This window comes from Rattus norvegicus, chromosome 9 (assembly GCF_021556685.1).
Source record: "Rattus norvegicus strain SHRSP/BbbUtx chromosome 9, alternate assembly SHRSP_T2T, whole genome shotgun sequence".
NCBI classification, from domain to species: domain Eukaryota; kingdom Metazoa; phylum Chordata; class Mammalia; order Rodentia; family Muridae; genus Rattus; species Rattus norvegicus.
In genome coordinates, this window is record NC_141542.1 from 126,573,859 (window position 1) to 126,594,686 (window position 20,828).

At 40.5% G+C, this 20,828-nt stretch overlaps 1 protein-coding gene across 5 annotated transcripts in view; it reads left to right on the plus strand.

Moving 5' to 3' along the window:
• The window catches only part of Mettl4 (methyltransferase 4, N6-adenosine), a 122,443-nt gene that overhangs the window by 37,032 nt on the left and 64,583 nt on the right, over positions 1–20,828 (plus strand). Inside the window, exon 10 of one of the 5 annotated variants that reach the window (XM_087566539.1) lies at positions 1,206–2,081. The exons of the other annotated variants lie outside the window; for them this stretch is intronic. The gene's annotated coding sequence lies outside the window, so the exon portion shown is untranslated. Of the gene's footprint in view, positions 1–1,205; positions 2,082–20,828 lie in introns of those variants that run through there. 5 annotated transcript variants of the gene reach the window in all.

Here is a 20,828-nt window from a genome sequence, read left to right on the forward strand (position 1 = left end):
GAATGTCCTTAAAAAGATTGTTCCCCTCCCAGCAGCTACCAACTGCCATTAGCTACTCAGTCAGGGATGGACCTAGAGATCTACCTAATCTATACCGAGAATTGGACTGGTTTGATCATGTGCAGGTTTTGTGCAAGTAACTGTGGAGTCATGAGTACAGGGGCTATGTCATTTCCAAAAGACCTCATTTCACAGCACTTCCTATCCGCCAACTCTAAGCTCTAGCTTGCTTGCTTGCTTGCTTGCTTGCTTGCTTGCTTCCTTCCTTCCTTCCTTCCTTCCTTCCTTCCTTCCTTCCTTCCTTCCTTTTTTGTTTCCACCCCTTCCTGCCTCCCTGCCCTGACATTCCCCTAAACTGGGAGTCTGGGGGGCCATCAAGCCTTGGCAGGACCACGGGCTTCTCCTCCCATTGGTGCCCAACAAGGCCACCCTGTGCTACACATGCAGCAGAAGATGGAGCCATGGGTCAGTCCATGTGTACTCTTTGGATGATGGTTTAGTCCCTGGGAGCTCTGGTCGGTTGGTATTGTTCTTAAGGGGCTGCAAACCCTTCAGCTCCTTCAATCCTTTTTCTAACTCCTCCAGCTCTAACATTCTTTCTGCAACTTCTGTTCTGTTCCCCGTGTCTTGGTTGTGGGGAGCTTAGTTTTCACGCCCCATTTAGAGCTGAGAGTACCAGGTACATTATTACTCTTCAGCTCTTTGGCCATCTGCTACATATGTGCTGGGGGCCACATATGTATGTTCTTTGGTTGGTGGCTTAGTCTGTGGGAACTCCCAGGGTCTGGGTTAGTTGATACTGTTGGTCTTTCTATGGCGTTTTCATCCCCTTTAGCTCCTTCAATCCTTCTCCTAACTCTTCGTAGGGTTTCCCAACTTCAGTCCAATGAGTATCTGTATCTGTCTTATTCCACTGCTGGTAGAACCTCTCAGAGGGACAGCCATGCTAGGCTCCTGTCTGCAAACACAACATGACATCAGTAATAGTGTCAGGGTTTGATAAAAAGCCCATTTTTAGTTTCCTGGCTTCCCTTGTGCTCCTAGTTAAACACAAAAACAAAAGGTTTTGAGCTGGGATCCACCTATGAGAGAAACATATAGTATCAGTACTTCCCTTTCTGGGCCTGAGTTACCCCACTCAATATAATTGTGTTCAGAAGTTCTATCCATTTACCTAAAAATTTCATGATTTATTTTTTACTCAGATTTCATGTGAATGGAGGGATAATCCTTTGTGTACACGCACCATATTCTCCTCATCCATTCATCTGTCCATGGGCATCCTCTCTCCTGTGCATAGAGTGGCAGTGAACATGTATGTGCAAGTATCTCTATAGTAGTGTGCTGGGTAGTTTTATGACAACCTGACACAGGCTAGAGTTATCCGAAAGGAGGGACACTCAGTTAATTAGTGATTGAGGAGAAGGGCCCAACCCATTGTGGTTGGGGCCATCCCTGAGTTGGTGGCTCTGAGTTCTTTAAGAAAGCAGGCTGACAGCAGCAAACCACTGGACTGAGAACGGGACCCCCGTTGAAGGAATCAGTGAAAGGACTGAAAGAGCTGAAGGGGCTCGAGACCCCATATGAACAACAATGCCAACCAACCAGAGCTTCCAGGGACTAAGCCACTACCCAAAGACTATATATGGACTGACCCTGGGCTCCAAATTCATAGGTAGCAATGAATAGCCTAGTAAGAGCACCAGTGGAAGGGGAAGCCCTTGGTCCTGCTAAGGCTGGATCCCTATTAAATGGGTTTGTTGGGGGGAGGGTGGTAATGGGGGGTGGGTGGGGAGGGGAACACCCCTATAGAAGGGGAGGGAGAGGGGTTAGGGGGATGTTGGCATGGAAACCGGGAAAGGGAATAACATTTGAAATGTAAATAAGAAATACCCAACTTAATAAAGATGGGGGAAAAAAAAAAAGAAAGCAGGCTGAGCAAGCTATGGGGAGCAAGCAAGTAAGCAGCACCCTTCCATGGCCGTTGAATAAGCTCCTTCCTCCAGGTTCCTACCCTGCTTGAGTCTCTGCCCTCGATACTTTTGATGATGAATAGTGACAAAATAAACCCTTTCCTCCTCAAGCTGCTTTTGGTTATGGTGTTTCATCACAGTGGTAGTAACTCTAAGTAAGACAAATCTATTTGCTATGTACTCAGTAGTATCATGCTATGCACTCAGCTAGGTCATATAGCATTTCTATTTCTACTTTCTGAGACACCTCCAGACTTATTACCAAAATGGCTGCACCAGCTTACACTTCATCAGCAGTATATGAGAGGTTCCTCTTTGTTGAAGATTTTAGAAATTGTATTTATTTACTTATTTATGTAGTGTGTGTGTGTGTGTGTGTGTGTGTGTGTGTGTGTGTGTGTGCCAGACTACATGTAGAGGTCAGAGGACAACTTATCTCCTTCCATCATATGGGTTCTGAGGATCAGACTCAGGTCATCGGGCTTGGCAACACTCACTTTCACACATCTAACCAGCTCCTGGTTGACAATTTTTGCGTCTTGGTTTGTGAGGCATATAAGTCTCTAGTTCTCAATTTCTGCATTCACTATCTGTTTTTGGTGCTGGGTTAATACTGCCTCATACAAAGAGTTGAAAAATACTCCTTTCTGTTCAGGTTTCTTGAAGAATGCATGTAAAGCTGGTGTCTATCAAGCCTTTAAGTATTTGGTAGAATTTGTTAGGGTAATCAGTGCTTAGACAATGAAGTGTTTGGAAGTTCTTAAATGACATAGTCAATTTAGTAGTTAAGTGGTTAATTGAGTTTTTTTTGAATATTTTGATAATTTGTGGTTTAGAAGAACAGACCTCCTTCCTTGTTCTCCCTCTTTCCTTTTTTTGTTTACTGTGCCTGAGATTGTACCCAGGGCCTCAGGCATGTTCATTCTTTCAAGTGTTAACCAGTTGATAATAGCACTAATTATCAACTAATTAAACCCTTCTTTTTGATAACAAAACAAAACTACTGAAAAAGATACCTGAGTCTATTTGTGCTCAGCTCTGTCCATTGAATTACATTTTTTTTGCTAGTTCCATATTTAGTGTTTACTGTAGTTTTGTAGGCCTTAAAATCAGATCAAGTCTGTTCACAAATCTGATTCTTTTAAAAACCATATTATTGGGTTGGGGATTTAGCTCAGTGGTAGAGCGCTTGCCTAGCAAGCGCAAGGCCCTGGGTTTGGTCCTCAGCTCTGGAAAAAAAAACCATATTATTTATTCATTGTGTATCTATATGTTTGTATGTTTACACACATGTCACAGTGGGCATCTTGAGGTCAGAGGTCAATTTTGTTCCAGCAAGTGAACTGAGGTTGGCAGGATTGGTGGCAAGTGTCTTTACATGTAAAACCAAAACATCTTGCCAGATCTGCTTCCTTCTTTTCCTTCTCCCCCTCCTCTTTGTTTTTTTTTTTATCTTAAGACTTTAAACTTTTATATAAGTTCTGAAATCAGGTCTTCAATTTTCATTAAAAAAAAACCTATTGGGTTTTGATTGGGAAGAAATGGAATCATTCTATCAATATGAAGAATGACTGCCAAGGCCCCTTATCCAGGCAGTTGCTGTGCAGCCCCTACCCCACCCCACCTCTACCTCCTGCAGCTACCTGACTCCTGGGCACTGCTAAGTATGCTTGACAGCTTGACTAACATACCTCTCCTCATTCACATGCCCCATCTTGGGTGCCAGTAGACATGCTATGATGATTCACATGTCCTAGTCCCATCCCTGCCTGCTGTAAATTTTTCCACCTTAGGAAGATGGTAGAAAGAAAGATAGATAGATGATGGAATAATGGAAGAAAAAGAGGCTGAAATTTCTGAAGCCATGTAAAGAAAATGCTGAAGCCAGGCATGGTGATGCACACATGTAATCCCAGCACATGGAAGGGCATGGTCAAAGAGTTAAGTTCCAGGGTTAATATGGAGTTAATAGGGAGATGCAGAGCTAACAGGCGAATGGGTCAGCTGCCTGTCACCAGGCAAGCACACTTTTAATATGCTTCATTATGGGAGCTGTAGCAGGTGCTGTTATGGGCTATTGGATATCAGTAAGCCACCTCAGTGTTTCCAGCTTTTACTAACAAGATTTATTTCTTACTTTACATTCTTGTGGCTGTGGCTTCGTAGTTATGCTTCTGGTTCAGATTGCATGTCAAATTCAGCCACTACATGTGTCATTTGATTCTGTGACTCTGGTTGAAGAAATGGTCACTAATGAGATGTGCCCTTCTGTGGCATAAGGTCATGGCAGAAAGAGACCTTGCTGGATCAAACAAAATCAATGTTTTCACTCATATTTGAACAAATCTTATTTTTACATATACTGTTGGTTAAACAAGTAACAGCCAAGTTCAATGCCAGTGCAATAGGTAGAATGCCCTGCATGACAAAGGGTGTTATATGGTTCTCTCTCTCTCTTCTCTCTCTCTCTCTCTCTCTCTCTATATATATATATATATATATATATATATATATGTATTATGAAGAGGGAATCAATTTTGTGAACAGTGTTTAAATGAACCACAGAATCTATTTATTCCATTTTGTACAAGTATGGTCACACTTCCTACTGAGACGCCCTTTCTCCACACATCATTGATCCTGGATGCAGCCTGCCTCTGGCTGGGAGTCAGCTCTTGAAACACAGTGATAAAAGACGATTGACCATACATAATTTTTATCAGTGATTTTTAAAAACAATTTATCAGTTTTTAACATTGCTGAAACTGTAAAACTTATTTCGGGATGTTTCAGAAGCAGATTGTTTTAGGATGGAGAGGAACATTGGAACATGTAGACCAACTGTTAGAGCAGGCTAAGTGTTGAAGGCATAGTCCTTAACATGGTGGTGGTTAGGGATTCGGCCCTTGGGAAGTGATTGACTTATGAGGGCCTTGGACTTATCAGTGGATAAAGTTATCGAAAGGCTCATCATTTATTCATCTCCCCACCCCCATCCCTGCCATGATATGAACATCTTTAGTTAACCATTTGCTTTCTTCATCTCAGGTCCAAAGTGATGGGACCAAGGGACCCATGTATCGAAACCCTTAAAACACTGATACAAAATCCTTCTTCATTTAAGTTAAATTTTCTCAGGTATTTTATTTTCATAGTAATGGAAAGCTGACTAACAATCCACTTCTCTTTATATTGCAAATAAGGGAACTTGAGGCCAAGTGAGGCAGTCTGACTTGTCAAATCTCATGGGTAGAGAGTATTAGACTGCGGCTCAGGAAACTCATATTTGTGCTTTTGTTCTCCCAGAAAAAATGAACTCAGTCTCCAATGTAGTCCTCAGGAACATAAACTAGACCACAAGGCTAAACCCAGCATGATGGGGGAAGTTTCAGAAGGCTATAAAGATATCAGAAGTGACCATTTCACATGCTGGCTCCTGAGGTGATCTATATTGCACGACTCCCTGTACCACTCTGTTTCTTTCCCTTTCTTTCCACTGCCATCTTTATCGAACACGACTAGGAAAACAGGACAAGCTCTATCTGCACTTTAATTTGGGAAGGAGATTCTTGGAAAGCCCATCAGAGAGGATGGTGGAATCCAGAGGATGCACAGAATCTCACCCTGGCCTAGGCAAAGAAGCTTTGCTTTTAGATACATTCTGCTTAACCCCACCATACTGGGGAGATCTTAGGACTTTAGGGCCAGGACCAGGCTCTTGTTGGTAGGGATAGAACTACATAGTTAAGGGAAAAGGTTCTGAGTGTCTGCCAACTTTTCCATTTAAGAGTAAGAAGTATAACTTGCCATTATATCATGCTATATTTTTAAATGGGCTGATAAGCAGGAAGATTTTTTGTGTCTGAGCACACAGCGTTCCATGGCCATTTCAGTAAATGAAAACATGTTTGCTCTCTTGGCATTCATGAAATCTAGTAAGTAAAAGAATACAAAGAGAAAAAGGAGGAGGGAAGCCTTCGGTGATAAGAATGTCAGACATTACTGTGTACAACATGTCTCAAGGTTGCTCTATTCTGTGGTGTTCAATAGCACAGCTGAGCTCACGCAATTTCAGCTCATCATTGGAATCTTTAGCTTCTAGCACAGTGCTTCACACATAATAGGAACTCAGTAAGTCTGTGTCAATGCTACGTTGGAGACATTTGATTAAAGTTGAAGGTTAATATAGGGAAGGGATGGTCTGTGTTGGAGTCAATGGAAATTTTAGTCAACAAGTATAAGGTTTTAATGTTGCTAAAGCTTTGTGATTATTCAACTGCCACTATGTGTGGCGTCTGCTGTTTCCTTTCAATTCTGTGATGCAGAGAGTCTTTCAATTCTTTCACTGCCAAGGTCCAGAGAGGGAGGAGGCTTGTCTTCAGTTTTACCTAGAGTGCCAGTCAGGTCTCAAACCCAGTTCTTTTTCCCCAAATAGAAAAAGAGTTTTCTACAAGGAGCATTCAGAGCTGTTGAAAGATTTAAAAGGACAGTAGATAAAAATCTCTGCTTTACTTAGAATAGTCATGAACAATGGAAGAGAAAGACTGAAAGACAGGGACAGACGGACAGGACCCAGGGTCAGTGGGCACTCATACTTTTCTTTTTTTATTTAAATTAAAGACTTAGCATACAAGGAATTAGGTATTATTGTATTTGTAAGGGTTTTCTAGATGAACAGAATTGATAGACTTTGTGTATGTGTGTCTGCCTGACTGTGTGTTTCTGTTTATTAAAAGAAGATTTATTAGATTATCCATACTCTCTGGATATTCTAAAAAAGACCGTCTCAATAGATTAAGAGTCTGGACCTGCTCAGTCCTTGAGACTGGATGTCTAAATAGTCCCAATCTGGTGCGGAAGGCCTGGAGGATTCCTGCAGAACTGGTCCTCTTCAGTCTGTGTTGGAAGCCCAAAGACACTGATCTTAAATCTGGCGAAGGAATGCCACAGCAGTGGGATAAAGGAACTTGCCAGCTGGCATGAAGGGCAAGCAGAAAAGATCGGCTCCTTCTTCTCTGTCCTTTTATCTGGGCTATCACTAGAAGGTGCTGTTAGTTTGTAGGGCAGGTATTCCCACTCCACGTAGTCTGGCCAGGAAAGCTCCTCATAGGAGTCCTTGGTGAGCTACATTTTAGTTGCTTACAGTAAAGTTGACACTGAAGGTCAGCTATCGTTTGTCAATTTCTTTTTTCTTTTATTTTTTGGGTTTACGTAGGGCATCTTTTGACTGGCCCTTAGAGAAGCGAGTTTCTGCTTGATACTAAGAAATAGTTCTCTGCAATTTAGGATTGAAGAAGTGACATTTATACTGGCCAGAGTAATGGAAATTTAATCCTTGTTACTCACTGTTGTCACTTTCAAAAGAAGCATAGATTAGTAGATTCTTCCTCCTCATCTCGACTACTCCCTTCTGTCCTTGTGTTCTCCCCTAGTCTCTGTTCTGCCTTCATGTGACACGTGTCTTTCCCTCCCCTACCCCCTCAGTATCTCTTTTACTTCTTTAATCTCCTTTGTATTTCTAGTGTATTTAGGGTTTATCCCAGTCTATATTCTTCTACATATGTACACATTACAGGCTTGAGTCCAAATATGAGAGAGAACTCATGGTTTCTTCTCCTTTTGAATTTGGGTCACCTCTTGTCTTATTTGGATTTCTGTTGTTGTGATAAGACACTATGACTAAAGCAACATATAGGAGAAAGAGTTTAGGGGGGGACTTACAGTATCAGAGGTATATGACTATGGCCATCATGGTGGGGAGCATGGCAGCCGGCAGGCAGCAATGGTACTGGAGCAGTAGCTGACAGCCTACATCTTGATCCATAAGCAAGAGACAGAGAGATATACAGATAGTGATAGGTAGATGATAGATAGATAGATAGATAGATAGATAGATAGATAGATAGATAGAGTGATTATCACTTGGATGTGTGGGCTATTGAAACCTCAAAGCCTACCCTTTGTGACACACCTCCTCCAACAAAACCATATGTCCTAATTCTTTGGGAACAGTACCATCAACTCTGGACCAAGCATTCAAACCTGTGAGCCTCCATGGACCATTCTCATTCAAATCACCATACTCCCTCCTTTATTATACCTTTTCAAAGCCATGCATTTCCCTGACACTTTAATAGCACCATTTTTATAGTCATGTTAAAAATGTCCATTGTTCTGGGGGTGGGATGTGGAGACAGGAGCTTGTGCCCATTAGCTAGAAAGCCTGGCCAGAACAACGAGCTCCAGGTTGAATAGGAGACCTTGACTCAGAAACAAAGAGGAGCGCAATTGAAGACACCTCTGGTCCACACACACGCAACCCTATCACTCACAGGCATGTGCATGAGCACATGCCCATGAACACACACCTATACACATGTGCCTCACACAAAGGGTTACTGCTTGAGATGCTGACTTGAGTTTTATGGAGAAAAGACACTAAATGAGACTATGACAGAATTTTCGGCAATTTCTGAAGTTATCCTACATGCATTTCACAATTTTATATCACATATTTACATAAAGTGGCATCCTCAATATTAACAATTATAAAACCAGATTACTTATCAACCTTGAAAAAATATTGAAGGTGTTTTGTATGCTTCAGTATCAAAAATTCACCCAAGATTTAATTATTTTTTTAAAAGATTTATTTATTTACTTACTTATTGTGAGTACACTGTCACTGTCTTTGGACACACCAGAAGAGGGCATCGGATCCCATTACAGATGGTTGTGAACCACCATTGGTTGCTGAGGTTTGAACTCAAGACCTCTAGAAGAGCAGTCAGTGAGCCATTTCTCCAGCCCCCCACAATTTAATTCTTTGTGTTAAAAAACCCTCCACATTATTATACAATATTTCTTTAATTTTTGTTATATAGTAAAAGTATATGTATACCAAAGAATTGTTTTAAAATAAATTTCTTTATGGTTTATTTTCAGTAAGTGTTTGATTTGTGTGTGTCTTAGTTAGGGCTTTTATTTGCTGTGATGAAACACCATGACCAAACAGCAGGTTGAGGAGGAAAGGGTTTATTTGGCTTGCCCTTCTATATCACTGTTCATCTTTGAAGGAAGTAAGGACAAGAACTCAAACAGGGAAGGAACCTTGAGGCAAGAGCTGATGCAGAGGCCATGGAGGGGTGCTGCATACTGGTTTGCTCCTCATGGCTTGCTCAGCCTGCTCTCTTATAGAACCTAAGACCACCAGCCTAGGGATGGCCCCACCCACAATGGGCTGGGCCCTCCCACATCAATCACTGATTAAGAAATGCCTTACAGATTTGCCTACAGCCCCATCTTATGGAGGCATTTTCTCTATTAAGGTTTTGTTGTTCTGTTGTTTCAGATTGATTAACAGTCCAAGGAGGTGCACTAAAATTGAAGATCTATCGTTCTTGACACAATGTTTATGATTTTGACTCGGATGACACAGTATAAGTTTGACAGATGACTCTCATTGAGACTTTATGGACTTGTGTACTGTAGGTGTTAATATTGAAGTTTACATAAAGAATGACAAACATCAATTAGCACATACATGGAGGCAAAATGTGATCATGCTCTTAGAAATTTTATTTAGAGTTTTCACCATTTAGCCAAATAGCTCTCAACTCTGGATATTTAATGTATTCTTCTGGAGAGCTTGAAGAATGACAGATGACTAGGAATTTCCCAGGCAAAGCAGAATCTCTAAGGGGTAAGGGACAAGTAAGTGTTGATGTTCAGAGCTTCCTGAGTTTTTCTTTCAGCAATATGTGATATTGTCAATGTTACAGATGTAAGAAAAAAATGTTGCAGGATATTTGATCACACTGTGAACAGATTGTGTTATTTAGTGCAAAAATCTCTTTCTAGTCGTGGTGTGGCTGAGCTCTAGCACACACCTTTATAATCTAAGAGATTTTTGTTTATTGGAAACAGGGATAAATAAAGTCAACCATACATCAAGAGGTAGAACAGATAACCAGTTGACAGGGAATGAACATAGGAATATACCATAGAGAGTAAGAGGAAGTCAGGAGGTTGGACATAGAGACACACAGGAAGTAGAAAAGAGGGACATGGGGTTGGGGATTTAGCTCAGTGGTAGAGACCTTGCCTAGGAAGCGCAAGGCCCTGGGTTCGGTCCCCAGCTCCGAAAAAAAGAAAAAAAAAGAAAAGAAAAGAGGGACATTCAGTTTAGGGGGCCTATCTAGTTTCTTTTACCCTTGGAATTTCATGAGTTTAGTGGCAAGCAGAGAGACATTTTGGCTTTTTTTTTCTTTTGGAAATTTACAGTTGTCCTTTCTAGCTTGACCTGCCTCCCTTAGAGTACAGAAACAACTTGAGTTGTCTAAATATTTGTGAAGTATAATCCAAGTGAGAAACAATTAACTTTTTTCACACTATAGTTCAATCCCATTTAGAAGGGGAACCAAATAATCATGGGAGGCAGAAAGGGGGAGGGACCTGGGTGGGAGAGAGGAAGGGGAGGGGGAAAAATCGTCAAAAGAATTGTCAAAGTCTCTGAGTTTGAGGCCAGCCTGGTCTACAGAGCAAGTTCTAGTACAGCCAGGGCTACACAGAGAAACCCTTCTCAAAACAAAACAAAAAAAACCCCAAAACAACAAAACCAAAGACAGCAGCAGCAGCAGCAGCAGCAGCAAGAAGAAGAAGAAGAAGAAGAAGAAGAAGAAGAAGAAGAAGGAGGAGGAGGAGGAGGAGGAGGAGGAGGAGGAGGAGGAGGAGGAGGAGGAGGAGGAGGAGGAGGAAGAGGAGGAGGAGGAAGAAGAGGAGGAGGAAGAAGAGGAGGAGGAGGAAGAAGAGGAGGAGGAGGAAGAAGAGGAGGAGGAGGAGGAGGAGGAGGAGGAGGAGAGAGACAGAGAGAGAGAGAGACAGAGAGAGAGAGAGACAGAGAGAGAGACAGACAGAGAGAATATGCTTGTCTGGCTAAGATAGTCCAATTGTACATTGGAATTCCAGAGTGGATGAACTGTACCACACAATCACATAGGACTTAAATGAAGACATCTTGGTTATGTCTGGTCTCATGTTTTTTTCCTCAATGGGAAAGTCTTTTATCTTTTTGGTTTGGGGCTCAAATGTACTTTTTTTGGTGGCTGATCAAAATTGCTTTCTTTTTAGACACCTGCACACCACTTCAATTAGATTTTCTTTCCTCAGGGCATCTAACTTCATATATATCACCTAAGTTGCCCTTGTTGCTTAACGCCACTACTCAATTCTAATAATTTCCTATTGTTTGGTCTTCTGAAGTCCTTCAGCTTTATCTACAATTTGTCTCTTTATTTCTACACTGACATTTTACTTGGCTTCTTATCTGCTGTCTAAGACAATAGTGTATCTATCAAGTAATTATATTTTACTACCTCTGGCCTTGGGTAGCTTGGGATTTCTTAAATTGCTTTTGATTTAGAAGAAAAAAAAAGGCTTTGAAAATGTTTCCCCCTGAAGTTATTTAATTCGCAGAAGCTGAGGCTTTGAAGAGTTAAATAGCCTCAACATATTGAATTTCTACCTTAGCAAAGTTTTGAGAGTGCACAGTGAGATGGCAGTCCCTTTCTCTACCTGATATAAAAGAAAGTTTCAAAGTGTTAGATCAGCCCTAACCTTCACAAATGCGTTAGGTTTCATTTGAAAAAGAACTGGGGCCACTAATATAACCAAAACATGTGAATCTATTTCCATAATTGGAGTCCTATGGAATGCAGCATAGACTAGTATGGCCTTGGTGTTCCCAAGATTTTCACACCACCTCCCAGTAAGGGGCACCTGCTTCCGGTTTCAGCTGAACCTGTAGAAATCTCAAGACTAAGAATTAACGAATATCCTATAAGTACACTTGCTGTGCAGACTGATCGATGCAACACAGGGCAATGAACATGTTGCAGTGAGTCCCCGTGTTCTATGTGGCACTCCTGTAATTAAAACGGACTGTGAAGGTGAGTTTGCATATACTAGTATGATTGAAGAGAGACAGAGCGTGTTATTAAGTATCTGTGGGGCATCTTTCCAAGGTGGGGGGGGACGTGAAATTTGGCTCTTTTTACTTGTCAGATGCTAGAGGTTTGGGTGTACCAATAAACCTTTCCTTCTTCCTAGGAAATTTGTTTATGTTGATTGAATACAGGCACACTGTCTAGACGTATCAGCAGAACCTCAATACGTTAATTTCTTAACCATGGTTTTTGATAGCTTTAATTTTGATTACTAGATTAAAAGCTTAGGTTTGCCCAATTCCCCAGTCTTAGTAGGGGGTCCTTTGAGGTCTTTTATGGTTCAGCAGTTTTGGCTATGGTTACTCAAGGTCGCATGGCCACTGGAGAAAGGTCCTCCGAGAGGGGACATTTGAAAAGTGTATAGATCATTATATCATCTGATCTTCAGAAGGACCCCTTGGAGTAAGAATGAATATTATTATATTGCAAATGAGGGAGGTAGAGCAAAACATTTCACTGCCTCTAAATTTTAGATTTCACATTAGAACTATTACTTATGTCTTCTAAGTGTTAAGAGTAACTGAAATTGGGTTTCGTAAGAGAGGATTGGCCAAGTAGATTCCCTTATCAGGAGAGCTGTGGCTGCAGACTTGGACGACCGAGGTTGGGGTGCACACTGAGTAGTTCTTAACACGTGTGCAAGGGCCTTCACTATGCTCACTTACATGGGAAACCAGTGCAGTTCCCCCAAGTCCAAGAGAAATAGCTATCCCAGTCTTTAATGCTTAAATATCTGAAGCGTTATTCCTGCTTTATTCTGTCACTGATCCTCTGCGCTCTCTCTCTCTCTCTCTCTCTCTCTCTCTCTCTCTCTCTCTCTCTCTCTCTCTCTCTTTCTTTTTCTTTCTGGTTTTTGAGACAGGGTTCCACTGTGTAACTGCCCTGGCTGTTCTGGAACTCCCTTTGTAGACCAGCTTGGCCTTGAACTCATAGAGATCCACCTTTCTCTGCTTCCTGAGTGCTGGGATTAATGGCACGAGTCACCACTGTCTGGCTTCTTACCCTCTGCTTTATAATTATAAATGAATGTTGAACTGTAGTGAGTTGTTGAGTTCAAATTTCTAGAGTCTACCTCCTAAGTATTATGTACAAAAACTATATTCTTGGCCGTTTTCATTACATACAAGTAGCCCAAAGATGTATGGACACTCCCTCCCGAACCATTAAGTTACATGTGTACCACAAAATTTCCACACAGATAGAACACAACATTTTTTTTTAGTATTTTGGTTTTTTATTTATCTTTGAGCATTTCATATGACATATTTTGATCATATTCTTTCTCTTCCCCTAACTCCTCCCAGATTCTCCTCTGACTCCCAACGCTGGCAATTTTAAATCTTTCTTACAACAAGGATGATTTACCCTGTGTTAGCATTCTGTCTAAGCTCCACCCCCACAGTTACCTGGCAACAGCCAGGTATGCTCTGCCCCACAGTTACCTGGCAACAGCCAGGTGTGCCAGACATTATAAAAGGGGCTGCTTCTTCATGTGCTCATGGCTGGCCTCTACTCTACTCTTCTAACACAGCATATTTTTAAATTTATTTTATTCTTTAAAAAATTTAAGCCTTAATTTTTATTTATGTCATATGTATGGTTGTTTTGCCTGCATGTATGTCAGTGTACCACATACATGTACTGCTCATGGGGGCCAGAATAGGGCATCAGAACCTCTGGAACTGCAGTCTCCTGGGACAGGAGTTACAGATGTCTGTGAGCTTCCAGGTGGGTGCTGGGAACTGAACCCAAGGTTCCCTGGAAGAGCCTCCAGTACTCTTAACCATTGAGCTGTCTCTCTCTAGTCCCATTCCCAGCAGACTTTTATATGAAGGAGGCAGATTTTTCTCTGCATTGAGAGTGGGTGAGCTGACTCGGTCTTGCGGTCTTGGACACTGCTTACGTGAAGTGTGGTAAGAGAACTAACTATCTTCAGGAGTCCCGAGGTGGGGAATTGCAGGTATTTCTTTGCTTGTCATGTGATCACTGCACTGTGCATGTTTATGTCTAGTTTTATAAAGACTGTGTTAATGTTATGTGTTTGTGAGGGGACAGTAGACTGTCTCAGAGCTTGGGCTCTTGCTATATGATTATAAAGAACTAGCACAGCTGTGTGGGCCAAGCCACCATTGAGCTTTGACAGGGCCAGGGATGGAGAATGGAAGCAGCTTGCAGAGGAAAGAACATTTGAGGAGCCACTGGTAAAGGTGCCTCAGTCCCAAGGACACTTTAAAGAGAGCCACACGGCAGTGCCTTCTTGCTAGAGCTATTTAGACAACGACTTACTTAACAGTCACATTGTTATTTTCTCATGTTTCCTCAGGATTTTATGAAGTCCATCTTACATGATTTCAGATTCCTCCCTGATGCCATGTTGCTTAAACCTTTCCTGGCCCTTTCAGCCTTTATTCTCTTCAGATTCAAATGAAAAATGCAAAAATTTCATGATTGTTTTAGGGATCCCCCAAATCTAAAAGTAAGACATAAAGGATTTGCCAACCCATCTTCCTTACTAAAATAAAAAAAATAATTCATGGGTGTGGCAGTGTCCCTTTAATCTTAGCACTAGCAAGACAGAAACAGGTATATTTCTGGGTTTGAGCCCAGCTAGGACTATATAGTGTGACTCTGTCTTTAAAAAAAAAGTGTGTGCATACGTGCTTGTGTGTGTGTGTGTGTGTGTGTGTGTGTGTGTGTGTTGTATATGTGGGCATCCATGTGCATAGAAACTGGGGAAGATGTCTGGTGTCCACTCCATTTTACTCCTCTGAGGACAAGGTCTCTCATGAATCTGGAGCTAAGCTGGTGGCCACCAAGTTTTTTGATCCTCCTGCCTCTGTCCCCCAGTGCACTGGAGTTGCAGGCTTTGTGTATGGTCACTAGGGATTTGAATTTAGGTCTTCCTGTTCCCACAGCAAATGCTCTTATGAACTACGTCATCTCCTCAGCCTTGTTTTTCTTTAAGTTTTATTTGTTTATTTTATATGAGTACACTATCACTATCTTTAGATACACCAGAAGAGAGCTGACAGATAGTTGTAAGCCACCATGTGGTTGCTGGGAATTGAACTTTGGACCTCTGGAAGAGGAGTCAATGCTCTTAAGCACCAAGCCATCTCTCCAGAACCTTCTGTTTTTATTTTGAATTAGAGCATATATTCATATACTTCAAAAGCTACAGAAGGCATGTAGTGAAAATCCACATTCCATTTTGTTCTTCAACATCTAGCCTTCTTCCTCAGAAACAAACTGTGCTATTAGTTTTGATAATGTGCTTCCAGAATTATCTAATTATGTGCAAACAGACATGTGTGAATATATTCATCTTCTTCAGGCAGATGATAAAATACTCTCCCCTTAAAACACCTTGTGGTTTAAAAACACTTAGCTTTTAAAACTATTACATATTGTTACAAAAAATCTTACCAAATTTTATGGCAACAGAATATTTCATTGGATAAATATATTAAAATTGATTTAGTCAGTCATCTATTGACAGGTTGTTTTCAAACTTTTGCTAAGTCAAATAGTGCTTTGGTAAATATCTTATACATTCAAAACAGAGTAGTCATTTCAATGTATCTAAAAGATAAATTCCTAGACAAGGAATTTCCTGTTTAAAGGTAGGTTATTGCAGGAAGGTTTAATTAGTTGGATATTTCTACATACACTTACAATGTGTCCCCAAACGTCTTGTTTGTTGTCCAGCTAGTGTATAAACTGATGGTTAGTATTGCTTTAACATGTATCTCTCTTATTTTGTATGTTTCTATCACATATATGTTATAGTTAGGCAAAAGTAAATAATCCGGTTTTATATGTTAAAAACATGTAGTACCTTCTAGATATGACAGGGATGCTGTAGCCATGAACTATTAACAGTAGGGTCACCTGCACAAGACCCACACGAGGCCATACCAATAAACACTTCAGCAAAGATCCCAGAAGACCTCTAGCTAAAGAGCTGAGAAGGGACCAAAGGTCAGTTTTCTTCAGGGAGAAGCCTTGTGATAATTGCTCAGGTCCAAAGTGGTCAGCCTGATGACCAGTGGTGTAGAAAAACCTAATGATCTAGGGGAGACTCAGGTTAGATTTGCTGAATTGAACTTTTAATGAAATGTGTCTGAGGGTAGACGTCCAGCAGGTAGCTGGACCTGAACTGGCAGATGAGTTTGGTGTAGTTTTCCTGCTCTAATGTTGTTTCTGAGACACGTTGTTGGGTAACCGTGTTGAGGAATTAAAGACATAAGATAAAGAATTCTATTTTGAGAAAGAAAAGTACAATCCTCTAACACAGGATATAAAGCAAGTAGGATTTATAAATTTTTAATAGCTATCAGAATGAGGTTCTCAGCTGGTCAAGGATCCAATTGTCCTTTATTCTTTTAAAGCGCTGTCTTGAGAGTACTTTACTTCCTTTAAATTAGTTTACTGTATTATTGGTAAGATCATGAATCTTGCTCTCCTGCCCTATTCAGAGCCTGAGTCATGATCATGCTTTCTTTTCCAGTGAGATTATTATAGGATCAAGGCCAACTGGATGTCAGAGAAAACAGAACTTCAATAAATGGAATGTCTGGGATAGAGACAAAATGAGTATATGACTTTGAAGCAAAGGGTGTTTATACCTGAAGAGAGGATGAACATTTTGTTTTCTTCTTCACTCTTACAGTGAGAATTTGATCCTTACTACTCTTCTTTGGTCACTGGCTCTTGCAATACAGAAGGGGACAAAGAGCATGTTGATGAGGTTGATGAGAAGTACATATGGTAGTTGGCCATAGTATGTCTGTCTAAGCCCAAGACAGTGTTTAAGACCAAAACCTGCGTGCAGGTCAGAAAGTTAAGGGAAATTGATCCCTGACATCAGCAGGCTTGTTGTGGCTGTGCATGGCTGACTCTACTTGACTGAGAACTCCTATACAAGTCCTCTAAATTGTCAATCCATGTGAGAGCAGATGGCGATGTTTACTCATTGGCTTCCTTCCAACCTTGACCTCTAGGTCATAATCACTCATGTTCTCAAAGAAACCCTGGGACAGAAATGGAGAGATGATTTTGACCCAGCAAAGGGGAGGAGCTGGTGTCAGATACGCAACCCGTGGAACCTGACAAGGGTCCATGTCTTGAAAGCTTGAATGATTTTATAATCAGAGACTTTGGCTTTTTATTTTCACTAGACTCTCCAAGTCATAGAACCGGGTTATCAGATAGTAGTGCATGAAGTTGGTTATTGTGTAATGGCCAGAGCAGAAAATCCAAAATGTTCCAAAAGAATGTGTGCTCAGGCACAGTGGGTGTTTGCTCTACTGATTTAATCATTATAGTCACGTATGTGCCAGGTGCTACACTCCGTTTCAAAGATGAGGAGAAATACCTGGTAAAGTAGTTGATGTGATGGTTCTGCTGGTTTTCAGTGGTGGGGCTAGTCCTGAACCTGGAGTGTGTCTGAGTTCTTCATACTCTACCTAAGTCCAGGAGCTTGAAATGAGAGAACAGAGCTCATGATAAATCAGTGATACAATTTGTTTTTCTGCTTTTGAGTCCTTTGGGATGATTAAACACCTCAGATATGTCTACTGCTTGGTACAAGGAATGCTCTCACAGCATCTTAACACATGGGAAGCTCTATTTAGTCATGTGGTTAGATCTAGCTGACTGGATTCAGTTCTTTTTAGTGTGTGTGTGTGTGTGTGTGTGTGTGTGTGTGTGTGTGTGTGTGTGTGTATGTGTGTGCCATGACACATGTGGAGATCATAAGACAGCTCCATCAGGTTGGTTCCTTCCTTCCCACTTTAGGTAGGTTCCAGGGATTGAACTCAGGTCATTAGACATATGTGACCTTTACCTGCTGAGCCATCTCACTGGCCCCTATAGACAAGCCTCATTGCTTCTCATGAGTCTGTATAAGTTATTTATTCTGATGCCTTTAATTTTGGTTTGTCACAGGCATTTAGAAACACACTCATTTTTTCCTCTAGGTTTTTCAACTTTTTTGAACTACAGGTTTTCAGAGTGTTCCCTAATAATGTTCTGGATTTCATCAGCATTAATTATAACATCCCCTTTAATCTTTGTGTTTTGATTTTTTTATTTGTTTTATATTGTATTTTGTTTGGGTCTTTCTTTTTGGGGGGTAAAGATTTGTCAATATTATTAATTTTTTCAAAGCACCTACTTTGTTTGTTTCTATATACTGTTCTTTCAGTCTCCAATTCATTAACTCCTACCTTAGCCTGCTATGTCTTGTCATCTGCTAGAGCCGTGAGGTGCATTATTAGGTTGTTTACTTGGAATCTCTCTCTTTGAGGAAATGAGCACTTGATAGAAACTTTACTCTTTGGGCTATCTTGACTGCATTCCCAAGGTTCTGGCAGATTTACTCTCATTTTCATTTGGCTGTAAGAATTTTTGAATTTCCTCTACAGTGTTTTGAGTGACACATTGGTTCATTCAAAAGTGTATTGTCCTGTCTCCACTCCTCTGTGTACTTAAATGGTCTCTTTTGCTGCTGATTTCTAATGTTTTATATTGTGATCTGATAGGGTACAAGGAGTTATGTTGCCTTTTTTATTGTTACTTGTTAGGATTTCCTTTGTGGCCCATGTGATCAATGTTGGATAAGGTTCTATGTGCTTCTGAGAAGCATGTGTATGTTCTGCTTTATGTGTTGGTTGGAATGCTCTATATATAGGTATTAAGTTTAGTTGGTTTACAGTGTAATTTAACCTTGAATTTTCCTTGCTGAATTTTAGCTTGAAAGATCTACTCTCACAGAAGACTGGGGAATTGAAGTCATTAATTATTATTGTATCAGGACCTATATGGTCTTTTATGGATTTACTGTTTGCTTATACAATTGGGGGCTTTGGCATTTGGTGCATAAATATTCACACTTGTTATGTCTTCTTGTTGTCTTGTTCCCTTTTAAACTATGTGGTGCTCTCTTTGTCTCTTATGATTAGTTTTGAAGGATATACCAGATACAAGAATAGCCACATCTTATTTGTAGTGTCTTGGTAACTTGATCTTCATCCTTTGATACTCAGTTGTTGTGCATCTTGTGCTAGTTAAGTGTGATTCTTGGAGACAAAAGATAGTGTTTCTTGCTGCCTTTTGTGTGTGTGTGTGTGTGTGTGTGTGTTTGTGTGTGTGTGTGTGTGTGTGTGTGTGTGTGTGTGTGTGCTGAATATCAGATGAGGGGCCTTGGTTATCCCTGAGCTCCAGCCCCATCCCTTGCCTATACTGTCAGACTACATAGTACATAGTTGTGAATCAAGTTTTGATTTTTGATGTAGTATGGTCAACATAACAGAAAAATTACTATGTTTAGGTGGGCTGGTGTTTTTAGAAAATGACGGTTAAAAAAAGCAACAAGAATTCAAGGAAAGAAATAAATTATCTTCATGTATAGTATAAAGTTTTAACATGTATAGCATGGAACATACTTCCTTTTTAAAGAGAAGGTCCCAAAACCTTTTGAAAATGCAATTTACAAAATTAATCTAGAAGTTTTTATGTTTCCTTCAGCCACTGACAAGGATTTGCAATCAATGCATTGCTTCCAAACACCTCTTCTTGGAAGATGTCCTTTTTATTTTAAAATTTAGATTCTGGAAGCTTTTCTAGCTTAACTGTTCTCAGAAATAATGGGTGTGAGGAACAGCCAAGGTACCCACTAGTTAAATCAATGCAAGCTGTGATGAAGGGCAAGACAGAGACTTCTGTTTTCTTCCTCTTGGGTGGTTGATGCTGCTGAATGCCTGCTAACATCAGAGGCATGTAGTGGAATCTCTAAAGGAAGCTCAAGCATAAAGGAAACCCCTGCAGAAAAATACAAAAAGCACAGGTAAATCCTTTTTTTTTAAGACCTTACATATTTAATACAGTGTGTTACCCCTGTACAAATGGAAAAAACTTAAGTTCAACATTTTTAGACCAATATGGCTGTTAATTTCTGTACAGTGCCAACTCAACACAGTAAACGGGGATACTTTTTTCCAAAGTTGACAGCACAGCTAAAGTTTCAAAAAATTCAAATTACATATCTGTATATATATATTTATATTTATATAAAAAGACCAATAATAGCAGTGTGTTATGCATCAACAGCAGCAACAGCTTTTCCAGGTTCTGCAGTCATCTGAACAAAACTGTAGAGACATCCAGCACACTCCATTAAAAAAAAAAAGTAAAAAAACAAAACCCGAGAAAACAGCACAGTTCTGTTACTCTTGTGGTACCTGGCACCATTTTTTTTTAAATTAGCTTCTCAATCATCATCTGGAAAGAAAACATTCTGAGCAACATCATTAAAAACAGCTCTGATAAAGCACGGTCACTACTACGTATCATAAAGCAGGTACAAGCTATTTTACATCTACAGAGGTATGATACAGTACTGTCCTACATCTATAATACTAGAGGATACAATTTAAAAGGCATTATTTGAGACTTGATTCTACTTTTCCAGCAGAGGGCCCAAAGGATGGTGTGACACAGCTTTGTAAAGAAACATACTCTAGACAGGATTTCCTTTCACTAGTGGCACAGTTCTAAGGATTCATTCTCTCCATGAATGTCAGCTAAAACGTTATTAAAAAAATGAAATATCCCTAGAACAAAACCGTATAACCACCGGATTCACATGAAGATGACCTAGTGGAGACAAGCTGGACCTCACCTTACCAACAAGCTATCAAATCTGTTATGTTTAAACAGTGAGACCTCCAAGGAAGGAGATGCCAAGTAGTGCTTCAAAGCTTCGGACCACAATCAAACACAGCATCCTTTTCAACAGAAGCAGAAGCTCATCTGAATATGCTCAAGGATGCTGACATCAACATTTAAT